The sequence below is a fragment of the Lepidochelys kempii genome, chromosome 11, assembly GCF_965140265.1.
Source record: "Lepidochelys kempii isolate rLepKem1 chromosome 11, rLepKem1.hap2, whole genome shotgun sequence".
Classification (NCBI taxonomy): domain Eukaryota; kingdom Metazoa; phylum Chordata; order Testudines; family Cheloniidae; genus Lepidochelys; species Lepidochelys kempii.
This window is the reverse complement of record NC_133266.1, coordinates 4,668,815-4,696,594: the sequence shown is the minus strand read 5'-3', so window position 1 is coordinate 4,696,594 and position 27,780 is coordinate 4,668,815. Positions and strand designations below refer to the sequence as shown.

Sequence of the window (27,780 nt, the reverse complement as noted above, 5' to 3'; positions counted from 1 at the left end):
CCGGGGATGGTGGCGATGTGATGGCTTCTCACATTTGTTCACATTCACACATTCGTTCTCCCTGACCAGGCTGGCAAGATGGACGGGAAGGCTGACATTAGCGGTCATATCTGATCCTGCTATTCGGGGTTGAGCTACTGGATGATTGCCACTGGCCCTGATTCAGAGGGTTTGTCAGCCAGCAGCCCCAACTCAGGTTCCAGGAGATATAGTGCAATCATCAGGCCTTCCCAATCCTTCCAGACCTTGAGGAGGTTCACGTGGTAAACCTGTGCGCCTCTCCTGAGTCCTGGTAGCTGTATCTTGTAGTCAACAGGCCCAACCTATCTAGTTACCTTGCAGGGGCCCTGACACTTGGCCAGCAGCTTAGACTCTGAGGAGGGTAACAACAACAGGACTTGGTCTCCAGGCTCAAAGGTCCTCATCTTCATTCCCCTGTTGTACTGGCTCTCTTGGGCACATTGGGCCCGCAACAGGTTCTACCATGCCAAGGTACCCAAGATAGGGGGACCCACATCCACGCTCTCCACCGGGTCCTAACTGCCACCAGCTCGTCAGGGATCCTACCGAAACATGCTGAGCCCATCTATGGTTCTACAACCGCTTCCCTGCAACGTTTCCCTGGGTCGCTTCCTACCGGATTCTTTGCAGTTTCCTGTCTCTGGATCTCCCTGGTCTCTCCCCTCTCTGTGGTATCCCGAGCCTGTGTGTCAGGTTCCGTCTGCGTCTTGCTGGCCTACGCTTCCTGGAGTGCAGGCGGTCCTACACCAGGAGTCAGTAGTTCACCTCCTTTCTTATCGGCGGTCAGCCCTAACTGAACTGCTCTGCTGCCTTTTATATCATCTCCCCAGCTGAAGCATACCCAGCAGAGCCACGGGGGCGTGCCCTCCTTGGCCCAGAAAGAAGGATTAACCCCTGCTGCACCAGTGCTGATACATCCCATCACAGAGTGCAAACATGTTTACTCACCCTTGGTGCTAAAATGCCTAGTTATGACTCTGATGCAATCCATAATTTTTAGTGTCCACCAAAGTTATGAATTATCTATATGGTAAGGGACTGAACTTCTGCCCCACCACAGACCTAATATGATGCTAATGTGGAGAACTAAGAGTTTTCCCACCGACTCCACCTCAAAGAATTATGTCACAACAATGACACTCTACTCACAGTTACCACGTCCCCACGGGTATCATAAGGAGAAAAGGGATCTAGCTGACCACCACAGAGCAGATGAAACCACACTCTTGATCGTTACATTGATTGCTTCAGGAAAAAAAATCTTAAACAAACATCACATCAACCAAAATCTCTCCAGCTCCAAGAGGACAGCTACACAGTCCCTGAAATCTAACCACCAGACAGTGATCAAACCAGCAGACAAAAGAAGGCACCACTGTAGTCCTCAACTATGATGACTACATTAATGAGGCCAACCAACAAATCTCCAACACCACCTTCTATGAAGAACTAAAGGTGACTTCAGACCACAATTTCCCCAGGAATTTAAGGATATCAAATCCTTCCCCAAACAACTCCAAGAGAAACTCTACAAACTCATCTCCCACAAACCTGCTCCGGGGAACTTTTACATGCTTCCTAAGATACACAAACAAGAGAACCCAGGAAGACCCACCAGATCTAACCATGGCACTCTTACTGAAGGAATATCAGCACTGTTAGAAACCATCCTCAAACCTCTCATCACACAAAGGTTCAGCTTCCTCCAAGACACTGACTTCCTCCACAAACAACACAACATTAAAAACCGCAGTCAGAACAGCATTCTTGCCACTATGTATATGTCACCTCCCTATACACTACGCACTGTAAGATTTCTAGATACTTGAACACTGTTGTTATTTCTAAACAAAGTTTCCTTTCACACTTTCATTTAGAACTCTCTCAAACAACTGGAGACAAACTATTTAAAAACGTGGATATTTTCTTCACAATAGCCCTCCATTAATGTCATGTAAACAAATGATACAAAGAATTTCACAAGACAAACAGGATATACATATTTTCTCCAAATATAAGTCGATTTGTAAAATACCAGCTTGTCATTCTGCTTTATGAAAACCTAGATGGCCCTTTTACTCTGTATTTAGTGACACTAACAACTGACATTACCAGTTTGCTTCAATATGTCCTATGTCGTGGTTGTTACTGAAACAAATGTCCAGGGAAAAAACCAAGTATTAGTTACGAGATGTTCACATTTTTAAATACCTTGTGTGTCTGTGTGTGGAGAGAGAGAGAGAAAGAACAGTGTATATCAAAGAAAATATCAATTTCCCATATTTCTTACTATGTTGCTGTTAATGAGGGAGTTTTTTTAGTCTCAGAAACATTCTATAAAAAATTTTATCATTGTAATGTAGCATCCAGAGTCTTTCCTAACAACTTCTTCATTTTCTCCTCCCTCCAACAAAATAAATGAATCACAGAATTTTCTGCTATTCCCCCCCTTCCCTAACAAGTGCCACTCCACAAGAGAATCCAAGATGTTTTGCAAGACAAGCATGTAGACCTTCATCTTGCAAATACTAAGCCTTTGCCACATATGTAGCAGTGAATTTCTGAAGGCCTCTTGTACTCAGCAAAATACTGCATTGTTTTAAAGTGAATCTCACAATTTAGAGCTATTTGTATATACCATAAGCTTCCCTTCTATCAAAGATGCAAGACAGACTTCCCTTATCCTCTTCAACACTCCCCACAAATAGAACTTTAATGATATAATATCCATAATTGCTTAGCACCTTTCATGCTTTGATCTTTAAAACCAAAAATCTTGTGGCAAACCTTTAAAAATTTGTTTGCCAAGAAAAAGCAGAAGCCAAGGAAATACCTTACATGTATTGCAATGCACTTCACAACTGAGAGGGAAAAAAGAACCTAATGTTCTCTCTTTTCCGACAAAAATACCTGCTGATAGCCAGCCCACATAAACAGCTACAGTGCTGCCACCATCACAGAACTCTTTAAAGGAATGAGACTTAAAGGAAGGAGACTACTTATCTCAATGATGGCATACTGTCAAAAGCCTAAGTGACATTATAATTAAATATTATGTATTTTTTTTATAAAACACCCAATTCCATCAAGGCTCTATAATTACAACGTAAACACTACTATTATGTCCAATTAACACACACAAAAGCCACAAAGAACTAATTTATTGTGCTATTTTGTTTAAACAGCTTTGTTACTTGGTCTGGGGGTAGCCCTGTTACTGTTTGTTTGTAGTAACCCACAAGATACGTTTCAGAGCAGCAAAAAGAAAAGGAGTACTTGTAGCACCTTAGAGACTAACAAATTTATTTGAGCATAAGCATACTGGTCACTTTCCGGGCATTCAGGAAGGAGCGCTTTGCTGTGAAGAACTCAGCTCATCAAGAACGCCCCCCCCCCATCAAGACCCCCCCATAGTTGGGGACTGGTCCTGCGTTGAGCAGGGGGTTGGACTAGGTGACCTCCTCAGGTCCCTTCCATCCCTGACATTCTGGGATTCTATGATCACCTGACACCAACATGTCATCCCCAAACTGATGGCTCCGGACTCTCTACTCCTCATTGTCTTCTGCACCCCCCTAGACTGCTGGGCTGTCATCCCCCCCAAACCCACCACTGCAATTCAGCAGCTCAGTGGCTCCCCCCCCACGATCCTTCCCCCCCACACACACACTCCACCTCGGCAGCTCACGTTCCCCCGCCACACACATACTCAGGGTCCCCCTCTCCCACCAGCTAAGGCTCTTCCCCCCCACCCCCACCCCGGACAGCTAAATGGCTCCCCCTCACCACGGCAACTCAGGGGCCCCTCCCTCTCCCTTCCCCCCAGCTGGGCAGCTCAGACACCCCCCCATACACACATTCAGGCCCCCCCCTCCCCTCCGGACCTCGGCACCCCCCTCTCCCTCCACACCTGCCACACACCTACCTGGGTCCCAGCCGAGCCCCGAGTGGGGGTGAGGAAGCCGTTGGTGCCCGAGCCCGGGGAGCCCCCCCACAGCTCCCTGCCCGGTGCAGGCCCGGGGGACGCGGGTGAGGAGCAGGCTCGGGGAGGGGGGGGGGCGCAGCCAGGTTTCCGGGCACAGGCGGGGGGGGGGCGCGCGGGCAGGACCCTGCAGCCCACCTGCCCCTAGCCCCCCGGGGCGGCGGGACTGGGGGGCCTATCGGCGGGGGTGACGGCAGACGAGGCCGCAGCAGGAGACTCCCGGGAGAAGGCGGGCGGGCCAGAGGCCGGAGTGGGGGGGGGGGGGCGAAGATGGGGAGCGAGCTGCCGAAGGGAGGGCGCCCGCCACCCCTCACGCGGATCGAGGGCAGAAGGGGCGGGGGGGGGGGGAGCGACCCTTCAACGTGAGGCGCCCGCGACCGCCGCTACCGTCCCCGCTGAAAGCGCCGCCTCCTCCACCCAGAAACTCGTGACGTAAACCGCAGGGGCCGTCAAAGCCGGGGCCTACGGGGCGGGGAGCGCTTGAGGAGAACGTCATCCCGCCAGACAAGACCTGTAGGCGCACGCACAGCACGCCAGCCCTCTCGCGCTCCTCACAACGCGACCTGAGAACGCTGGGGGGGGGAGGTAAGGCGGCCCCCCAATGGCGCATGCGCAGTGGGAAAGCCACCCGTTGTTCCGATTCCGGCGCGTGCGCCTGAAGAGCGGCGCGGGAGGCTTCTGTCAAAGCTTCTTCATAGGGAGGGTCGTTGAAAGAACCTGTCTTCGCAGCGTCTCGCTGTGCGCATGCGCAATTAGACTCCCCTGAGGCGCCAGAATGACGCCCTGTGACCCTTGGGGGCCTGCAGGAGCTGTGGTAGGGCAGCTGGGGGCTGGGTTCTCACTAGCTGCCCTTGGGCCACCATTGGCCTTAGCCTACTGCTGCCAACCACGTGCCCCTGCCCCTAGAGCTATAGGGGAGTCTCCACTCGCTGTGTAGGAGCTTTGACACACAGTGGGGCAAGAGTGCTGCCAGGCACCAGCACTTAGTTGACATCAGGTTTGGGGGAGGGAGGTGTTCCCCCAAATTGCAGGGACACTCCACGGTGTGGGGGAGAATAGGAGGGTCAGGCAGGAGGAAGAATTTGGGCACCTCTTGAGCTACAGCTCACGAAAGCTCATGCTCAAATAAATTGGTTAGTCTCTAAGGTGCCACAAGGACTCCTTTTCTTTTTGCGAATACAGACTAACACGGCTGTTACTCTGAAACTTGGGCACCTCTGTTTCTCCACGGGTGTAGGCACTGTTTCCTGGCTATGGACGGTCCTGTCTGCCCCCTTCTGGGCCACCGGCTGAGGGGTGCATTGAAATTAGGCTTGGATGGAGTCGATTTTTAAAGGTAAACATCAATTCCACCATACACACATGCAGCAAGTGATACACAAATATTTCCATCAGTAATTGAAATGTACAGATAGGCAAAAGAACTAAAAAGCTACACTAGGACTTATTAGAGTCAAACTGTACTGATTAGGCTTTTGAATAAGGCTTGTTCCGAATAGCCTAGCAAATGAATGGTAAAAACAGGTACGGTTTGTTAACTTAAGAATATTTACTTTGTATATTTTGACATGATGTTAATTTGTTTAAACAGTTTATAAAGCTTTAATTTTTTGACTCTCAACAGTTACTGTCATTAAATTATCTGACCTCCCCAGTTTCTCTCAGCTGTGAAAATCTAAATCTATCAAAATTAGAAAATGCTTAAAGCCCATAATTTCATGCAACTATGAACATTTAAATAGATAAAAGTTTAAAAGAAATGCTTAAACATTGATATTCGTCAAAATTAAAATATAAATTTTTTTGCCAGCCCTAAGAATAATGTACCAAAGAGGCTCAAAGAAGGGAGCTTGTAGGGGGAGCAATTTTTTACCACAAAGTGAGACCGTTGCCAATCACACTGACCAGTACTGTCTCATTGTTTCCTTATACGCCCCATCTGTTTGTATCCATCTGATGTCTTGGACTGTAAGCTCTTTGTGGCAGGGACAGTCTTTTTGTTTGGTGTTTGTACAGTGCCTAGCACAACAGGGTCCTGATCCATGACTGGGGCTCCCAGGTGCTACAACAATACAAACATAAAAATTAATAAGTGCAAATGCCCCCAAATGCAAGGCAGAATGCACAGAGTCTTCCACACAGAGAGCCAGTCAACTTTTCACATTGCTCCTTCACTGTATTTTCTGTGTATCTCACAAAGAGATCATTACCAGTATAGCTGTACTATCAGACAATTCAGGTTTCCCAGTAGAAAACAAGAAAGTGATTTAGGTTTAAAGTCATATATTTAAGCAGTAATACCAGTACGTGCCAGTCTGTTACACACATCTCACTCTCTTCTTTCAAGTCACAGAGGTTGGAGGCGGGGGAGAATGATTTTGGTCAAGAATAGCATTTAGTGAGCTACCTTTTAACTACCTGAAAGGGGGTTCCAAAGAGGATGGATCTAGACTGTTCTCAGTGGTAGCAGATGAGAGAACGAGGAGTAATGGTCTCAAGTTGCAGTGGGGGAAGTTTAGGTTGGATATTAGGAAATACTTTTTCACTAGGAGGGTGGTGAAACACTGGAATGGGTTACCTAGGGAGGTGGTGGAATCTCCTTCCTTAGAAGTTTTTAAGGTCAGGCTTGACAAAGCCCTGGCAGGGATGATTTAATTGGGGATTGGTCCTGCTTTGAGCAGGGGGTTGGACTAGATGACCTCCTGAGGTCCCTTCCAACCCTGATATTCTATGATTCTAAGAGGTCAACCATCTCCATCCTTTCATGACCAAGAGGCAAATTCAGTTACAAGCAACCTAAGGTCAACAGCAAGTTGTTTCTGGACTCCTTGTGTCAAATTGTGCTATCTTGAGAGAGAGGATTGTGACAACTGCACTTGAAATTAGGGGAAGTTTTCAATGATCTCTGAGTAGTGACTTCCTCAAAACCTGTTGTTGAGATTACAAGGCTTCAGATGGTTATTGCATCATTATGTTGATGTTTATGTACTATATCCCCTAGTGCTTCTCACTTTGCTATAGATTTTTGAAAAGGAGATTAGTTTGCCAGCCCATGGCAGGAGGAAAGTTTTAGAGCAATACTGAACTTTACCTTCTGAAGAGATATAGGACCAGATAGTTATTCTCATTAGCAGGATGGTTCTGCAGTTAAGGTGCAGAAATTACCTAAATTAACTGTTCAGCATGCAGGCCAAGACCCGTGAAGGGGGAAAGGCATAACGATGCTGAGTCTTGCAGCACCTACCTTTTAGGCACCTAGAAAAATCACAGGAACAACACTTCAGTACACAAAGCCTGAATTAGGTGCCAAACATGTGGCTAATTTACAGTTAAAGTGCAGCTCATAGAGTCCCCCATGCATCCTCCATTCTCCGCCTACCAGACTGGGCAGGGTGGAGCTCGGGGCTTCTGCCCTGCGGCTGGGTTGTGGGACTAGGGGCTTCTGCCCTGTGGTGGGGTCTTTCTCCTGAAGGGAGGAGGTCTAATGGCTTTAGCCCCATGGGAGAGAGTTGGGGCAGAAGCCTCACACCCTGGCAGGCGCCACCCCACAAAGCTGGTTGTGTGTGTCTTGCGGCTCTCGAACTTCTGAAGATTATGCGATTTGGGGGGTCAGTAATTTTGGCCTTTCCTGTTCTATACAATGAAGCGGGAGAGATAGGTGCCTTACACTGTGATCCACAAAGGCAGCAAGCTACCCAGGGAGCTGCCTAAGCTAGCCAAGGTGAGACACTGACCAGAGGGATGTGTGCTAAGCCTTGCCCTTTTCTCAGAGATAGGTGCCAAAGTCCAGCTGTGGGGAGGCACTTAGCAGTGCTAGCAATCCACGAACTGGCAGAAGATGAGATTTGGCCACCCTAGTTGCGTTCGGGGCCTGAAACAAAATGGCGGGGGAGGGAAGAGGAGGATCTCCCTTATAACCTTTAGCCTCTAGTGAATACGTACTCAGCCTGAATGTGGGAGACCCCCCAATTAAGTCCCTCCTCCTCCTGAGAGGAAGAAGGGATTTGAACTGGGATGTGCCACCTGTCAGGCTAACAACTAGGTTCTGGAATATTCTGATGTGGGTCTCCCTCAATCTTGCTGATTGAAGTTGATCCACTTTAATTAATTAATATTAATTGGGCCAGTAAAAATTAGAATGACTATATGGCCTAACTGTTAGGGCACTCACATGATAGTTCAAATCCCTTCTTCCCCTTGGCCCTTTTGTGTGAGCTCACTTAAGGGGCCTGCTCCAGTTCGCAGCCTCTGACCACACCTACCGGATCAGGCCTCCATACATAACTTAGTTGGATAGGCACCTGTCTTTCCCAGTTTGGGAATCATTCTGGGGCTTAGGCAAGACATGAGTGTCTGGATGCCAATCATGAGGCCGTAGTGCGCATGCTCAGGCAGGAGAAGCTGCAGTGTGCATGCCCAGAGGCAGAAACTCAGTCGCCGAGTTTTAGGCACCTACAGGGTTTGCTAGCAGCCAAGCGGGGATTTTATGAATTGCAGTGGTGCCTAAAAATGGGACTTCAGTGCATAAGTACCTTTGTGGATCGCACGCATCCTTAGATACTATCATGATAGCCATTGTAGAAATCCATGTTTATTTTTCATAAACATTTATGTTACTATAACTCCCACATGGAGCTCCATTGTATTGGGCATTGTATAGATACACAGATGAGAGACAATTCCTGCCCCAGAGCGTTTACAGTCTAAAAGACAGGAGGAGACAAAGGATTGAGCAGGGACAGGCCAAACAACATATGCACGAACACCAACAACTTTTTTAGTGACATGTGTTATTGTCTGGCTTTTTAATTAGGGGTAGAGATAGGGGATGAAATCCTGAAGTCAATTGAAGTCAATGGCAAAACTCCTATTGACTGCAGTGAGGCCAAGGTTTCAGTCAGAGCAAGGAACAGCTGGAATGGGGAAATTAGAGAGAGCAAAGGACTGGAAAAAAGGAAAGGGAAGGGGACAGGTAAGAGGGATGTCACACCTCATTACCTGCCTGCTCTTGATTACCAAGCAGGGTACCGTAGGCACCACAGCAGGGAGTATGTCTTACAGTGAGATTTGAAAGAAGATAAGGTAATAACCCTATGGATTTTATCAGGGAGTTTTTCCCATGCAGAAGGAGCAATGTGGGAGATATCACAAAAGTGTTTCAGGGAGAAACTGACTGGTGGGCAGAAAGGCTGGGAATGCTCTCAGAGCAATGGTTGCAGTTGTTATTGCAGTAAGTTGTATGCAGTGTTGTTGTAGCCATGTTGGTTCCAGGATAGTAGAGAGGCAAGGGGGGTGAGGTAATATCTTTTATTAGACCAACCAACTTCTGCTGGTGAGAGAGACAAGCTTTGGAGCAGAGTTCTTCTTCAGATCTGAGAAGGATACTCAGAGTGTCACTGTGACAGTCTATATCCCTATGGTTACCCTTTTTACAAAACTGTAATGGATTATGTACAAAGTATACCTTGTGAGGTATCATTTTAAAACTCATAATGGGCTGATCATTATTATCCTGGTAAAATATGTGTGGCAACGCTGCATGTAAAGTTATAAGATTCTTCTGTATAACATTACTGAGACATATTTCAAGTTTAGAAAAACAGGCACAAACCAGTTCCTCAAAGACAAAAGGCAAACTGATGTCTCAGGTAGGTGTTAACAAAATCAAATGGACCATCACCTGGTTACGTGGCCATTCCTTGGCAGGAAAAGGGTGTGAGTGAGAAATGTACATCTTGGTAAAGAAACAGCTGTGAGTTTTCATCGCAGAGATTTTCTGTCTCCTGAACCCCACCTGGAGATGATTCTCAAAGAGGAGGAAAAGATATAAAAATGGGGAACAGATGCCCCAAAGGATCTCTCTCCCTTCATCTCTACTCATGGCATCGACAACACTTGAAAGACAAAAGAAGCATCATTGGACTGGGGATGGATCCTGGCTGAAAGATTCAGCCAGTAAGGCTGTTAGAACATGTGGTGAGAGAGACCTTTTGGTTTGAATTCATTTGAACTTAAGTTAGAATTAATTGTGTTTTACCTTGTATTTTCTTGGAACCAATTCTGACTTTTATGCCTCATTACTTGTAATCACTTCAAATCTATCTTTCTGTAGTTAATAAACTTTCTTTATTGTTTTATCTAAACTAGCGTGTGTTTGGACTGAAGTGTTAGGGAGACTTCATTTGGGATAACAAGGTTTGTGAATATCATTTTCTATTAATGAAATGATGGGCTTTACCTGAGCTTGTATTGTCCAGAAGGGTGCTGGGCAATTCAAGATACAGATATCTGGGGGTAAGGCTGGGACTGGGAGTCTGCTGGTGTTGCCGTGCAGTGTAATTCGTGGGTGTCTGAATATAGTACTCATACCGGATACCTGGGAGTGATTTACATGCTGAAGGCTGTGTGTGGGCAGACCAGGAGTGGTTGCTCTCACAGCGAAGCAGTGTAAAAGGCACCCTAGGTTAGAGAATTGAGGGGACACAGCTGTCCAGCAGTCCAGATTGTACCCTGGGTACTGTCGGACTCACAGTTAAGTATGAGGTCAAACAGATAAGTAGTTAGCACATATTCTAACCTATGCTAAGAGACCATTCAAGATGAAATGGCCTGTTAACACCCCCGTAGTCATAGGACAAAGAGGGGGGGTTAGCGGATAACAGATTGTTGTAATAAGCCATAAATCCAGTGTCTCTGTTCAATCCATGATTTTTAGTGTCTAGCAAAGTTATGAGCTCTGCATACCTTACAGCTGCACTGCTGCAGCAGCACATCTGTGTCACTGTAAGGGCTTATTTTAGAATAAGAGTGTTCTTAGGGGAAGTTATACCTGTTTAACTATAGCAGTATAATTATGCTGGTAAGTTTCCCCGTGTAGACAAGCTCTTTTATAAGGGCCCAATCATTCAAATCCTTAGACGTAGCTAGTAATCTTTCAGTGGGGTTTCCTCACATAAGGGCTATGTACATGTCTAAGAGAATTACAGGATAAGACCATCCTATTTTTATGTGCTTTGAGATCCTTCAAAGGCAAATGCTGTTGTGAAAGATAATTGAAATAGTTCTTACAAATGTCTCTTTAAAAGTGCCAAATAAGTACACAACTGATGAGCATCCCAATGAGAGGCATGAGGCTCTGAATCACACTAATGAATAAGGGTCCCATTTAACACTATTTTGTCAGGACCCTGAGAATTAAAGAACAGAGGGTGCACAAGGGTCCTGCCAAGTCAGGCAGCTTCATCCCACAGCAGACAAAGCCTTGCCAGGCATGTTCCTCCTAGCATGCTGAGATGATGACTATCATTGATCAAAGCTCCGTTCAGAACTCTTAACTAGTCAGTAACCAAGGTGACCTTTTGCATTAAGTGACAGGAGAAGAGCCAAGAGAAATGCTGACATTGTGTGATGCTTCTGTGTTGTCTAGTAGTGTTTTTCAATGACCACTAGCAGATCAATGAGCCACAGCTGCCTACTGTGCTTTGAAAACACATCCAACATTCCCCCCTTTTATTCCTGTTCCAGCCCACAGCCATTTGTCCGTTTTAAACATCTTTAGAAAGGAATTTCACTGAAGGGGAAAGAACAGCTGGAGGGTGGGGTATTGAAGGTAGCTTCTACCATATTAGAGGAACTCTTGCGAGGTTGGAGAGAGCTCATCATTTCACCTTTTCCCCCCCTTATATCTGGCTCAAATCATGCAAACCCTCCTAGCATACAGCTCCCATCCACTGTAATGGTAGTTCAAGGGCTGGGGCACTTTGAAAAGTCAGTGTAGTTCCTTGTGGGTGCCAGTTTTGCTTGTGTCAGAAGAAATAATCCCAGGAGTTCAGAGTCCGTGGTATAAATACCCAGAACACATCTACCTCTTTTTAAATTTAAAAAAAAAAGAGAGAGAGAGAACACATCACCAGCATGGGCTAGCACTTTTAGAATGACTTCACCTATGCCTTAGCAAGCTGGGTCTATGCCAAGATCTCAGCGTTAGGTGTGATTATTACTTGCTAAACAACTTGTTAGCACAGACAAAGTCTCCTGGACTTCCTCCCTTCAGTGCAATTTCCTGATCTTTGATATGGGGAGCCCCTCATTCAACCCAGGTGTGGCTCATCCTGTAATCAGGGCTGGCTTAGCCCCAGGCTCTCCAGCCCATAGGCAAGCCACCCTATTACAGGTATATTAACAGGAGTGTCATATCTAAGACACAGGAAGCAATTGTCCTGCTCTGTTCAGCACTGGTGAGGCCCCAGCAGGAGTGCTGTGTCCACTTCTGGGCACCAAACTTTCAGAAAGCTGCAAGGAAACTGGAGAGGGTCCAGAGGAGAGCAACATAAATGATAAAAGGTTTAAACAATCTGACCTATGAGGAAAGGTTAAAAAACTGGGCATGTTTAGTCTTGAGAAAAGAAGACTGAGGGAGGACCTGATAGGAGTTTTCAGATATATTAAGGACTGTTATAAAGAGGAGAGTGATCAGTTGTTCTCCACATACTTTGAAGGTAGCACAAGAAGTCTTCTTAGCGTATATGCAACATGTCTCAGGTGGCACGTGACCAGGATTCATCACCGAATTTTAGTCTGCTGGCTGGATCATTAGCTTCCCCAGCCTGGGCCCGGTACTGATGGGGAGTGCAATGTGAATGCTGATCCATGCCCTCAAGGATAAGGAGTAATGGGCTTAATCTGCAACAAGGGAAATTAGGTTTAGATATTAGAAAAACTTTCTAACTACAATGATATTTAAGCACTGGAATAGGTTTCCAAGGAGGGTTATAGAATCCTCATCACTGGAGGTTTTATCTAACAGGTTAGACAAACACCTGTTAGGGATGGTCCAGGTATACTTGGTCCTGCCTCTGTACAGGGGACTGGACTAGATGACCTTTTGAGGTCTCTTCCATCCCTACATTTCTTTGATTCTGTGCTGGTGCAGTAAACTGGAAAGTCTGTGACAGCTTAATTATATTAAGCTGCTGAAGATTTGTATTCATTGAATATGAAAATGAATAATACAATGGACACAAGAAAGCCTGTTATTTAGGTATTAAATTCAACACTTGCAGAGGCATAGGAAGCATTAGGTTAGGAGACTGTAGAATAAGTACTAGCCGTTTCTACAAAAGTAACTGACAGTGAAATAGTCAGTTTGGCATAAAGCCGGGGTAAGAAGTTGTGCGGTGGGGTTTGCCCCTGTGTAAACTCATGCACACAGGGGTTGGGCTGGAGGCAAGAATAGGACCTGGAGGGACTTAAGTAGCTGCCACGGAGCTGAGGATTTGGCCTCAGAGCAGGTAAGAACTGCTGGGATCCCCCTTTCCAGCCTGGAGCCGACTGCCCATCCCTGCCCCACCAGGTCTGAGTAGCTCCCTTCTCTCCTTCTCCTCTTCCTATCTCTCTGTCCCCCCATTCACAGTGTTTCCTTGTACCAGTTGGTTTCCATTCATGTGGGAGTCTGTGTTGAGATCAGGAGTATGTGACCCTGCCACAGCCAGCACTTCCTTCTGATTCTGGTGAAAACAAACTGCTGATTCATGATCTCTTTGTTGGTACTGAAGTCTTTCCAACCAATTCCTGGAATCTCTCGTAGGCACTTAGTTTCGTTTTAGTCGAGCTCCAGCTCTCACCGTGGTACGTTAGCACTGAGATTACATTTGAATGGAAAATTCTCAGTTTTGTTCTGATGCTATCCACAACCTCACCTCTGCACTTTGTTGTGCTGCACTGGTCCCAAGCCCGGATAAAATAGGGAAGACTGAGTGCAAAGTTAACCAGCTAACCTTGTGAAAAAAGGCTTCACTGGCTTCAGAAATTGAACCAGGCTACCATTCTGGTAAAGACGGTTGCTCAGCATAGAGCACTGCTGACCCCTTGTGCTGCATGAAGGTTCCTGGTGAAAGCCAGTCTTTGGAAGCCAGGGCCCTGTAAAGTTTGGTTCTGGCCACAGGAAAACACTTTGAAGTGGCCTCTATTGCATTGTTCTTCATCTTCCACCACAGGACACGTTATTTCTGAGACAGTCTGTACTGTATGTTCACCCCTTTTTCAAGACTATGATACATTTTGTACAAACTCCGCCTTCTAAGGTATCATTTGAAAACACATAATTTGCTGATCATTATAGTCCTGGTAAAATATGTGGGGCTACATTGTATGTAAAGTTATAAGATTCTACTGGATGATGTTACTAAGACATATGCCAAATTTGGGGAAGCAGCCACAAACCAGTTCCTCAAAGACAAAAAGCAAACTGACTCCTCAGGCAGGTGTTGACAAAATCAAATGGACCATTACCTGCTTAAGTGACCATTCTTTGGCAGGAAAAAAGGTGTGATCGAGAAATTCACATCTTGGCAAAGCAACAGCTGGAGATTCATGTACCCACAGACTCTGTCTCCTGAACCCCAGCTGGAGAGGATTCTCAAAGAAGAGGAAAAAGTATAAGAATGGGGAACAGATACCTCAAGTTATTCCTCCTTTTCTCTCTATCCACAGAAGCCAGACCTAAGGAACAGACACAGCTTTGGACTGACGGAGGGAGGGAACCTGTCTGAAGGGAATCAGCCAGTAAGACTGCTGCCTGAAGCATGCAGAGAGAGAGACTTTTGCTTTGAATTAATTTAGGCTTGTTAAATTAAGCTGCATTTTACCTTTTATTTCTTTGTAAGCAATTCTGACTTTATGCCCCATTACTTGTAATCACTTAAAGTGTATCTTTCTGTAGTTAATAAACTTGTTTTATCTAAACCAGTGCTTGGATTGAAGTGTTTGGGAAACTCCATTTGAGAGACTAGAAAAATGATATGCACAAATCCTGTTAATAAAATGACAGACTTTATATGAGCTTGTGTTGCCCAGAAGGTGGGCAGTACAAGACGCACATTTCTGGGGGAAAGTCTAGGACTGGGAGTTTGCTAGGACTGGGAGTGGTGCTCTACAGTGCAATTTAAGAGTGGCTGGCCATAGCATTCATATTGTTAAGCCTGGCCAGGGACTTACATCGGTTTACACCCCTGCATCCCGCATCTATCATCAGGTGCTTTTACCCCAACAGAGGACCTGACAGAACATAAGGTGCAAAACAGATAAAGTTTATTAACAAGGTGGGACTCCGGACACCCAACTTAAACAGATAGACCTAGAACAATACCTCACCTGTTAACTCCCCAACCAGGGCTTAAAGCCCAGGGCCAAAAATATTTACAATAGGTAGGAATAAGATATGACAAGCTGACACTGTACCATCTCTTGTTGACAAGTAGGGCACGTCTCACCAGCAGGACAGGAGCACTGGCCACATAGATGGAGAACCAGATCCTGGAATTGGGCGCACGAGGACTTCTTCAGGTAAGTAGCTCTTCTTCTTGGTCTTCTCCCCAGCGCTGTCCTGGGTGCAAGTATGAGTTGAAGGTGGATAGCTGATGGACTGCTATCCTGAGTGGAAGTAAGAAACCCTCATCAGTATGCTGCAGATGTTACACCAATGGTACAGATACCTGGAGGTAATCCCACCTATGGACTGGCTACCCCCCCACGGGCTCTGAATGCCGCTCGAGCAAACAGAATCTGCTGCTACCTCCAGTACAAACCGCTTTCACTGCTGCTTCTAGGGTGGACAGCCCCGGGTGACTGGATTGTTGGCCTTATATAATCTCCTGTTGCTGAGCAGATTAGCCAGTCACATGACCCCCCTACCTGTTCCCACTATGGCATGAAAAGAGCACCCAAATGAAAAAGGGTGTCAAAGCCTGGATGAAGAAAGGGAATCAAGATGTATGCCAAACAATGACATAGGGAATCCAAGATGGCCTGATAGGGAATAAAATCAAAAGTTCCCTTACAATATAGTGTAGCTGGGAGTAATTTACATGCTGGAGGCTGGGCGTGAGCATGGTTGCTCTCACAGCGAAGCACCTATTGAATTCCAGGGGTGGGTGGGTGGAAGCCTGCCCACATCTGAAAGCTCTCCCCCAGCCTAGGGGGAGGAGCTACTAGACCCAGGGTTCAAATGAAAGCAGAGGACAACAAATGATAAAACATGAATGAGCATGAGGGTCATAGGTTAAAAATCAGGGATCTGGAAGGGGCCCCTGAGCAGAGAACCCTGGACAGTGCCTACTGGTCCTCAAAGGTGTTAAGGGAGCCAGCAGAAGCAGCCCAGAGGAACTCTTCCCAGATATGTGAGCTAAGGGAGGAGTGGAAATAGGTCCCACAGTCACATAGCACCTCCCCGTCCAGCATCCTCCTCCTGGGGTGGTGAACGGCCACTTTGGCCAGCACCAGGAGGAGACTGACGAGGAGGTCTTGCAACTTCATGGGGCCACGGACAGGGTGTACGTAGATCAGGCGGTGCGGGGAGATTCTGGAGGAGCCAGAAAAGGACTGCAACCTGGTGCACTCCAGAGAGATGTGTGCCGGGGTCTTCCGCACACTGAAAAAAGGACAGGTGTCAAAAATGGGGTTGAACCAGAGACAGACGCATCCCCTTCAGCTTCCTGACCCACATGCTACCCTTCTCCATTCTGTATTCACCTGCTGAGATCACTGCCCTTGCCCATTGTTCTGACTACATCAAATACGTATTCCCAGGGCTGGCCTTAGGGAAAATGGCACCGTGGGTGAACATGTATTTTGGTGCCTTTCCTTTGAAGGCAGATGCACAGGGGTTGGGTGGACAGGAGGGCAGCTCGTTGCATGGTGACTCCTCCCACAGCAGCAGAGGAGCGATTGGGGCAGGAAGTGGGTGGGGGAGAGTGTGGAACTTCTTGCAGCCAGGGGAGGTTTTCAGAGGTGGATCGGACCCAGAACTAGGAGCGACCCATGCAGGGGAAGAGGAAGTCCTATTCCTACCCAGCCTGGCAGAGACTAGCAGCTGGAGTCTGGCACATGGTAAAAGGTCCCTGGCCAGACCACCCCGAGCCCTGGCCCTCCCCGGCTCTGGGCCAGCACTCAGGTGTTAAAGGGGGCTTGGACTGGCTTTGTGAGTGTGGTGGCGGTTGACCACTGTGCCCCCATGCCACAGCACCCTGGGTGGTCACCCACAGCAGTCACCCACCTGTAAGGCTGGCCCTGCATATCCCCTTCTTTGAATCCTTCCACTGGCTCCCCATTTTTCACTGCATCAATTCCTTGTCCTTATGTCCCTTCACAATTCTCTTCCTTAACAGTTATCTGCTCTAGTCTCATCACTGTCACCTCCTGCTCTTATACCAATAAAATAAAAACCAGCAGGATCTTATTAAAGGGGAAAAGGCAAAATGCCACATTTATTGTGAATACAGAAAGAATCATAGTAAACAGTTAGTTATAGCTATAACATTCCATTCAATTTCATATTTATTCACACACACACAGGTTCTGCAAGGTTGTTATCATAATTACCAGCCTTAGAGTTGCTCATGCCAAGCCACTGGCCAGATGGCCTGGACATGAGGAGGGAGCAGGGCCTCGTCAGATGCGCATCTGATGCTCCTGGAAGTTGGTTTGCAGGATCAGACCCCAAAGTCTTTCTAGAGTCCTTTTTTATAGGAATTTCTTCCTATGCCAGTCTATGGGAATTGCTTCATCATGCTGTTGCTGAATCAATCACCAGATGGCACATTCCTGACGGCTCCGTGCTATCTTGTTATCTTTTTCTTTGATTCTCCTATCCTTGAGGCTGATGGATGGATTCCAGTCTGCCCTCCGGGGGGTCCTCTGGTTGTTTCCACTTGACGCCTTCTTCAGCCAATGGACACTGGATTCTTAGGCTGGCACCTCCCTGATCATTCAGTTATTATCCACACACATCCTCTATCTCTATTTTAATCACAATTGTTAACAAAGCGAGATGAATACAACAAAAGGGAGGGGAGTCTATGGGTGCTGTTTCTGTTGTTACAGAGTATTGCTTTGGGTCTCTCTCTGTATGAGTAGTTGTTGTTACAAAGAATTGCTTTGAGACCAGACTCTGTCTTAGAATGTACTAACACAATTAGCAGCTTGCAAGTTTCACACAGAGAGGGAGAGAAACAGTACCAAAAACCAAGAGACCTCTTAATTAGTAATACCCTGGAATTTAAACTATGGGGAATCAAACTCATTTGTGATTTTAATACAGAACTTCTTTAATATGATCCAACACTGCCCCTTCCACCAGCGATAGCAGCCTGTTTATCTCGTCCTTCAATTACCACCTTTGGGCTTTCTTCCACACCAGAACGCCTTCCTTGCACTAGTCCATAAAGGCACTACTCTTTCCTTCAGATGCCACTCTCAGAACCCTCTTGTACCCTGACGCCTCCAAGAAACTGACCAGCATATAATGGCTGGAGTGGAGGGCAGCTGCACAAGTTTGTTTAAATCCTCCCCAAAAAACCCTAACAAGCCATGGCCGTATCATCTCCCTGACCACTGTGCATGTACATTGTATCCTCTTATCCTTCCCTTCATTCCTTTTTGTCATCTTAGATTGTAACCTCTGACACATGGATCATCCATCTGTATACTTACACAAACTTATCATGGTAGTATCTGAACACGCTCCTGAGGCACAAAGAGGCTAAAGGTCACAGGAAAACTACCATACTTGTCTTCTGAGGGTCAGTCTAGTGCTTTAACCACAAGAACATCCTTCCACCTCTTGTCTATAAGTTTATACCAATAACATAGAACCCACATCCTCACTGGAGGCTTTGGACACTATCCCAGCGTAGATAAATAATAATGACCTCTGATTTTCTCATTGGCCTAAGATGCTCCCCAGTTATCTGCTGCTCCCATGGGACCATCTCCCTTACAGACAGTTTTTCCCCCCACTCCTCTGCCTTTTCCTGCTAAGGCTTAATAAAGTTAACAGGCAGTTGTTTAGACAATTGCTCAAGTGAGCTATACAATGTGGGGATGGGAGGGGAAAGAATCTAGATCCTTACATTACAATGGGAGGCATGCGAGTTACATTAGAAAATCAAGAGCATGATCATTCCTTTAAAAAAAAATAAGTTGGGTCAACAACTTCAGCAAGTTACTAGTGATTTTGGGCACCCAAATTGAGGGGTCTCAACTTCCAACAGGGCCGAGCACCCATCCTGTGAAAGTCAGACCCCTTTAAAAGGGGTCTTAAGTTGGGCACCCAAGAATGGAGGCATACAAAAATAATTTTAAAATATTTTGAAAGCATTGGCCGATATTACACCAAATGTTTGAACAAGCAAGGCCAAGAAAGGAGGGAAGTGTGATGGAGATAAATGTAGCAATGGCAGGGCAAGAGATATTTGAAAAAAGAGAGAGATCAAAGCTTCAAGGCAGGGGAGAGGGAGTTACAAGTTGCTAACTGACTGTTTATTACTGTGGTAATCATTACAACTTATATTTATGGAGGATCCTGCAATACCATGGCTCTGGGAACTGTATAGTTAACCGTGGAAATAGAACCATGACAACTTAAGACAGTTGAAAGTTAGGTTTCAGAGTAACAGCCGTGTTAGTCTGTATTCGCAAAAAGAAAAGGAGTACTTGTGGCACCTTAGAGACTAACCAATTTATTTGAGCATGAGCTAATTGGTTAGTCTCTAAGGTGCCACAAGTACTCCTTTTCTTTTTAGTTGAAAGTTAGTGAACCTATTTCTTTAGCCTAGGCATGAAGAAAGAAACTTTGCATCTCTAATTGCAACAGGCCGCAAGCACAAGAGCTTGGGGGCACAGGTACAAGAGACCCTATATACCAATGAAGTTTAGGAGTAGAGGAAAAAATAACAATGAACGGCTGATTTAGATTGTAAAATTTGGGAGGGAAATAAAGTGATGGGAAATAATGTCATCATTTAGGACCTTGGAATGGATTTCTTGAGCTATTTCTATGGGGGGAAAAACACATTGTAAATCAGATCAGGGAGAGGCATCTAAGCTGACAGGTTTGTCTGCTCAAGCCCCATAAATGTAAGTTTATGAAGTAGCTCATCTGTCTTCAGACAGAGACTCAACCATTCTCAGCAATCCGGAACACTGGCAATGTTGATTTTTTAAAACAAGATTATTTTCCTTAATGTCAGCCTGCAGCAAGCTGGCCCAGCTACCTGAGACAGCGCAAGAGTGGACGGTCGTTAGAAGGGGATGAAATTATTCCATTATGGCACATGCTATGCTCTGCTTCCTTTGAGATTATACAAGATGTCCTACTTGTCCATTCAAAGACTAAACACAGCTATAAAAGTTGGTCCCAGGCAGCTTTTGCCTCATCATACTCGTTAAAAATTACATACACTGAGGCAGACACTTCATAGAATCATAGAATATCAGGGTTGGAAGGAACCTCAGGAGGTCATCTAGTCCAAACCCCTGCTCAAAGCAGGACCAATCCTCAACTAAATCATCCCAGCCAGGACTTTGTCAAGACTGACCTTAAAAACTTCTAAGGAAGGAGATTTCACCTTACTGCTGACTTGCACTGAGAACCAGAACATACTCCCTGCAACAACCACAATGATAATCATTAACCTCTAAAGAATGAAGTTTTTACAACTGGTTCTTCCTTATTGTCTAAATAAGTATGCAAAATGCTGATAATTCAGGCTGGTGGAAAAGGTAACTGTCTCTACAGTGTAGGTCAAGTATGATTAAAAGATAGCCATTCATGGAGCCATATCAGTTTTGGGGTTGGGTGAAGCACTCCTGTATATTCACACACAATAATAAGAAAGATCAGCAAGGAAGTAATTTATCAGTTTGGTGAAAAGACACTAACTGAATAAATGGATGCTTAACTGGTGTCATGAGGCGAAATAGGTAAAGAGAGAAAAGCAGAGGTAGATTACAAGAGTAAAGAAACATAGGGGAGATCATTTCTAGAAAAGAATGCCAGAGGTAATGTTTATTCTGATGGCATTGCTTTTTACTCATTACAATTCTATGGCACAAGCAACATTCATAAGCGGCTGGTGTGTGGTCATTTAAACCTCAGTAAAAATCTCCCCCTACCATTTTCTGTGGCTGCCTTCACCTTCCCTGTTGGGATATGATTAGGTAGCTCCAGAAGAGCTAAGCAAGCCACAGACAGGACAGATATTTTCACCACCCACACATATATTTTCCTTCTCGGTGCCCTTTGACCAAGAGGGACTGTTGCCAGAATTCAGCATGGTAGCCGTGTTAGTCTGTATCAGCAAAAACAACGAGGAGTCCTTGTGGCACCTTAGAGACTAACACATTTATTTGGACATAAGCTTTCGTGGGCTAAAACCCACTTCATCAGATGCATGGAGTGGGGGAAAAAACAGTAGGCGGGTATATATACACACAGTACATGAAAAGATGGGAGTTGCCTTACCAAGTGGGGGGGGGGTCACTGCTAATGAGACAATTCAATTAAAGTGGAAGTGGACTTTTCTCAACAGTAGAATACCAAAGAAGGGGGAAAAAAATCACTTTTGTAGTGGTAATGAGGCCAATGTAAACAGGGTGGCCCATTTCAAACAATTGAGAAGAAGGTGTGAGTAACAATAGGGGGAAATTAGTATGGGGAAATTAGTTTTTGTAGTGACCCATCAAAAGTCACTACAAAAACTAATTTCCCCCTATTGCTACTCACACCTTCTTCTCAATCCTAGAATATCAGGGTTGGAAGGGACCCTCAGGGGGTCATCTAGTCCAACCTCCTGCTCAAAGCAGGACCAATCCCCAATTTTTTGCCCCAGATCCCTCAATGGCCCCCTCAAGGATTGAACTCACAACCCTAGGTTTAGGGGGCTAATGCTCAGACCACTGAGCTATCCCTCCCCTCCATCAATTGTTTGAAATGGGCCACCCTGTTTACATTGGCCTCATTACCACTACAAAAGTGATTTCCCCCCCCCTTCTTTGGTATTCTACTGTTGAGAATAGTCCACTTCCACTTTAATTGAATTGTCTCATTAGCACTGACCCCCCCCTCCCCGGTAAGGCAACTCCCATCTTTTCATGTACTGTGTGTACTGATGAAGTGGGTTTTAGCCCACGAAAGCTTATGTCCAAATAAATGTGTTAGTCTCTAAGGTGCCACAAGGACTCCTCGTTGTTTTTATTCCAGAATGGCATAGCAGCAGATCTGCAGACTTATTTTTAATCTTGCATTGAGAACCACATCTACAGCTGGCAATACAGTCAGCAGGCCACTACAGCATCCCACTTTTGTAACATGTTTCAAGACCCCCCCCCCCATAAAGTTACATTTCTTCTATCCCAGTTGGTAAAGGGAGAGAAATGGCCAAAACGTTCAGGTGTGAAGCTACGCGACTGATATGTGAAGTATGCATGTGCATATGTGTTCATGACACTACAAGCTTCAGCATATATCAGATGTAAGGCCTAACACTGTTTCTCAAGTACAAAATTGTAAAGGGAATCAATGTTCCCCCTATTTGAGGATGCATTTTAAGTGATGCTAATGCTGTATTCCACCATAATCATACATAATATCCCTCTCCTCTATATGCAGATTCATACTACAGTAAAAAAAAACAAAAAACCAAAAAAAAAACCAAAAAAAAACAAACCAGCAGATACTTTTAGTATAGAGGATAAGGAGTCATTTTGTATTATGCAAATTAAGTTACTCTTTTCTTTTTAGTTTATGGTTCACTCTATCTGTAGATCAGCGGTTTTCAAACTTCATTGCACCGTGACCCCCCTTCTGACAAGAAAAATTACTACATGACCCCAGGAGGGGGGACCGAAGCCAGTGTGCGTCTGAGCCCTGCCACCTCAAGTGTGTGTGTGGGGGGGGGGGGCGGGCAAAGCCTGAGTCCCACTACCCTTCACGGTGGGGGGGAGGAGCCAAAGGGTTTCAGCCCCAGGTGGGGGGCTGTAACCTGAGCCCTGTCACCCAGGGCTGAAGCCCTCAGGCTTCGGCTTTAACCCCAGGCAGTGGGGCTCGGGCTTCGGCTTCAGCCCCAGCAAGTCTAACACCAGCTCTGGGTGACCCCATTAAACAGGGTCCCGACCTAGTTTGAGAACTGGTGCTGTAGGGTGCTCTGGGATACTGTATAGGCAAGTGTTTTAGGTTCCTAAAACAAGCTTCAGTTCACTTCCAATCAGCATTCTTTTGTGGATCCTAGAAGTTCAGAAGCCAAACATATGCGGAGGGGAAGTTGCATGAACTCGACACAGGGATCTTGTGTTTAGTTTTAATTTCTTACATAGGAACAAATGAAACATGTAGAAATATGGTTATCTTGGCAAGCTAAGAATTGCACTTAAGCAAATGCAGATGATCACATCACTGGGTTTTAGTCAATTTAATGACTGGATTTTCTTCCAGGAATGTTCTCTAATTGTTTACCTTATCTAATACTTACTGTAGGAAGGACATGTCCACACTGGCAGGTTTGAAGGAGCTGATTTTATCTCTTTACAGGTCCTTCCTTACTACTAGCTCAATGAGTAATGACTTACTCAGAAAAACAGCTATCAGTATGAGATTAAATCTAATACAAAAGCTTCTTAGCTTTATACGCTCAAACTCCTCCTCCCACTCAGAACCAGTATTTGTGTTTTTTATAACATTAAGGAACTCAGGAAGTTGTTATATTTTATTACCAAAACCAAGCAGCTTCACTGTGTTGGAGGTGGACAACCGGCAACCAAGTCTTACACAGAATCCAAGATTAAATGTTAATGAAGGCCCTTTTGCTTCCATTTTGCACCAACCGCCTGCCCCCAGTTGTGGATTTCTGCTGTCACAAACCAAACAGAACAATCCATCACTTATTTTAGTTTTGGCCATTATGGCAAATGGTAACAGAGGTCTATCTGGGGACATTTGTTTTAAACTGAATGCTAACATCACACATATATACCATGTTAGTGTGGTATACATGCTAAACAGTATGAAAAGTTATGAAATTTTAGATGAAAGTTATCCACTTTACTAATCACACAAAAATGTGCATTTTTGTAGCATTATAACCCAAATGTCTTTATCCCAGCTGAGTTAAGACACCGCTGGAATTATGAAAATGCAGAAAGTGACACTTAAAAGCCTTTCAGTTGATCTTTAACTTGCTAAGAAAATGAGTGCAGACATCAAGAGTTTCTCCTGCAACAACTGAAAACATCTCAAGCACCTACACGACAGAACCATTTCTTAAGCTACCTTATATGCCTGAAGTTACATGTTCTTGCAGGTGAAGACGCAGTCCTGAACTCTGGTCACTGCCAGTAAGAACAGGAAGCAATGCGTTTATAAAATAGTTTTAAATATAGTTACACACTGCAAAACATACAAAGTTAAGGATTAAAGTGACAAGAGAGGAGATTCAGGTTTAGAGATGCACTTCTCTTTAACCAACCCTATAGCGCACATTGGTTAGTGCTCCCAGACTCTGTGTGCTAAGCCACTGCATAGTGAAGTTTTCTCCCCGTAAGTTTCAAAGCTTGGGAAAACTTTATTGTGACGCATGGCTAGAAACGGTTAAACATTGGCTGAATGACCCAAAGCCCTCCTTTAAAGTCATGTTAGAAAGGTATGTGAATGATAATTAGGGCAATTCATGCTAAATAGGCTAGAACTTTGAAATGCAAACCTATATTGTTAGAAGTGATACTAATTATGTGTATCTTAGATGCTACCCATAAACAGACAGTTCCTGTCTGTCACTATAACTATTGATTCAGAGATCAAAAGGGAATATTAACATTTGGATGAATCTTGGGTAAAATAATGTCATTGTCTATATGTCTCTTTGGAGTTTGTAATAGACTGCCTAATGGATAAATTGCCCTATGTTAATTTGTGTAACTAATTACTGGTGGTGTTTAGAAAGCAAAAGGTTACATTAAAAGCCTATTATTTAACCAGGACTGTGTGGTCAAGTAGATGCTAGAACACTGTGTAAAAAGGCCTGATCCTGTTAATCTCAGATCTGCTTTAGCTTCATCAGGGGACATTTGAGTCACAAGACTGAGGTCCCAGTTATGCTGGTATGCCCTGAATATGATATTTGGACATTGGACTATAAACTATTTCTGAAAGAACTCTTTGCAACTACAAAGCTCACCATCTCTGATATGAATCTGAACCTCGATGAATTGAACTCATGTCTGTATGTATATTGATCTTTTTAACCAGATTCTCTCTCTTTTGTTTTTTAATACATTTTAGTTTAGTTAATAAGAATTGGCTGTAGTGTGTATTTGGGTAAGTTCTGAAACATTCATTAACCTGGAAGGTAATGTGTCCAATCCTTTGGTATTGATAGAACCCTTTATTTTATATGATGAAATAAGATTTTCAGAAATCATCATATTTGACTTAGGTACCTCGATGGAGGTGTGAGGATGGATCACTTTAAGGGAACTGTGTTGTTTGGACTTCTGAATAACCGGTAAGGTAACATAGAAGCTGTTTTGGTGAATCTAAGTATTGGAATATCCACCAGCTTTATGGGGTTTGTCTGCCCATTATTTGTAGTTCACCCTAATTGAGTGACCATAGTTGGCCCCCACTAGGACCCCGGTCACATTTATAATGAATTTATCCTATTGTATGGAACTCGACATACAGAAATAATTCACATTCTGCAATGGTCTTCAACAGCACTTTCAACTTCTAAGGAGAACGTGACACACAGGTGCCAACTGGCAAAGAATTTACTGTTCTGTAACAGCAAGTCTTAGCAGGCCTGACAAACTCGCCACACCTAACACACTGCTTTCATCGTATTTATCCATAAAGAATATAATGGAAGGTATAATGGGGTCATCACCTGCCTCTTGCAAGTGCCCCCTTCCCTGGCTGATAGTGCCTGCAATCTTTTGAGTGGGTCTTAAGCAACTCAACACTCTGAGCTGCATTCACTGTCCGCCCCCCCTTCTGGGGTATGCAGTCTTGGGTTCTTTTCCTGGCCCTGGTATGGGGCTGTAGATCTACGGCTTCTTCCTAGAGGCCCTGCCTTCTTCAACAACCTAACCAAGCCCATCTCAGCAGTCCTCCTTGGGGTCAGTCTGAAACCAGACCAGCTGGGCTCACCTCAGTGCCCTTGCCTGGTCAGGCCAGGTTCTGGGCTCATTTCGCCTGCACTGATGTGCCCATGATCCTGCTGCTCATCCATCCAGCTAGGCACCTAGTCCTCTCTCTTCAAGCTCCAGACAGGAACTGAATTCTTTGCTCTGCTGCTTGCCTTTTATATGGCCCTTCTGGCCCTGATTACTTGCTCCAGCAGGCCCTCCAATTGGTTGCTTCTGTGCAGTCATTTTAGGCTGCCTGGAGGACTTCTCTGCTACTCTTTTCTGGGGTGGGGGGTAGGGAGGGATGACACATGGGTGTAAGGCCTTCAGCAGGGGGCCTCTGGACCTTGTCCGCGCCATCACAGAAGGTCTCTAATAAAACCTTGTCATACTGATCCTTATAATCACTGCATGATGTATGTACGGCTGATATTTAAGGAGTTGTGTATATGTAATAAAAGTATGTGTTTAAGTCTGTCACCAACCAAAGAGAAAACAGTTTTCCCTCAAACAGGGGTTAGGAGGTCTATTCACCTGTCTATCTCAGTTCACACATAAATTAAGCATTGTAAACTAATACAACAGGGACTCAATTTACATATGAAGTCAACAGGGGGATGGGAAGACACTGGTGACTAAGTCTCAGGGGTTGTCCTGTTTGTGGGAGGCAAAAAAGAACATGGAAGATTAACAAAATGTCTCCTGGCATTCTATTTATTGTCATTCAGTGAGGAAACTCACTAGTGGGGGAGGGGGGCAGGGAAGAGGGGCTTCATGAAAGTTGGATCCTGGTTTGTCTGAAACTAGCTAGCTCTCTAAAAGTCTGAACCCTTGGCACAAAATCTACTTTATTATATAGGAAAGGTAACCATTGATAGAGTTTCAGAGTAACAGCCGTGTTAGTCTGTATTCGCAAAAAGAAAAGGAGTACTTGTGGCACCTTAGAGACTAACCAATTTATTTGAGCATGAGCTTTCGTGAGCTACAGCTCACTTCATCGGATGCATACTGTGGAAAGTACAGAAGATCTTTTTATACACACAAACCATGAAAAAATGGGTGTTTACCACTACAAAAGGTTTTCTCTCCCCCCACCCCACTCTCCTGCTGGTAATAGCTTATCTAAAGTGATCACTCTCCTTACAATGTGTATGATAATCAAGGTGGGCCATTTCCAGCACAAATCCAGGGTTTAACAAGTACGGCTGGGGGAAGGAACAACAAGGGGAAATAGGTTACCTTGCATAATGACTTAGGCTTGAATAGAGACTGGGAGTGGCTAAGTTAATTGTATCCAATTTGCAAATGAACTCCAGTTCAACAGTCTCTCGCTGGAGTCTGGTTTTGAAGTTTTTCTGTTGTAATATCGCAACTTTCATGTCTGTAATCGCGTGACCAGAGAGATTGAAGTGTTCTCCGACTGCTTTATGAATGTTATAATTCTTGACATCTCATTTGTGTTCATTTATTCTTTTACGTAGAGACTGTCCAGTTTGTCCAATGTACATGGCAGAGGGGCATTGCTGGCACATGATGGCATATATCACATTGGTGGATGTGCAGGTGAACGAGCCTCTGATAGTGTGGCTGATGTGATTAGGCCCTGTGATGGTGTCCCCTGAATAGATATGTGGGCACAGTTGGCAACGGGCTTTGTTGCAAGGATAGGTTCCTGGGTTAGTGGTTCTGTTGTGTGGAATGTGGTTGCTGGTGAGTATTTGCTTCAGGTTGGGGGGCTGTCTGTAGGCAAGGACTGGCCTGTCTCCCAAGATTTGAGAGAGTTTTGGGTCATCCTTCAGAATAGGTTGTAGATCCTTAATAAT

General features: G+C 45.1%; 1 protein-coding gene across 1 annotated transcript in view; it reads right to left on the bottom strand.

Moving 5' to 3' along the window:
* The window catches only part of MAP3K2 (mitogen-activated protein kinase kinase kinase 2), a 92,524-nt gene extending 88,088 nt beyond the window's left edge, over positions 1-4,436 (bottom strand). The window contains exon 1 of the mRNA XM_073305011.1: positions 3,947-4,436. The gene's annotated coding sequence lies outside the window, so the exon portion shown is untranslated. The remainder of the gene's footprint in view (positions 1-3,946) is intronic.
* Between the last annotated feature and the right edge of the window lie 23,344 nt (positions 4,437-27,780).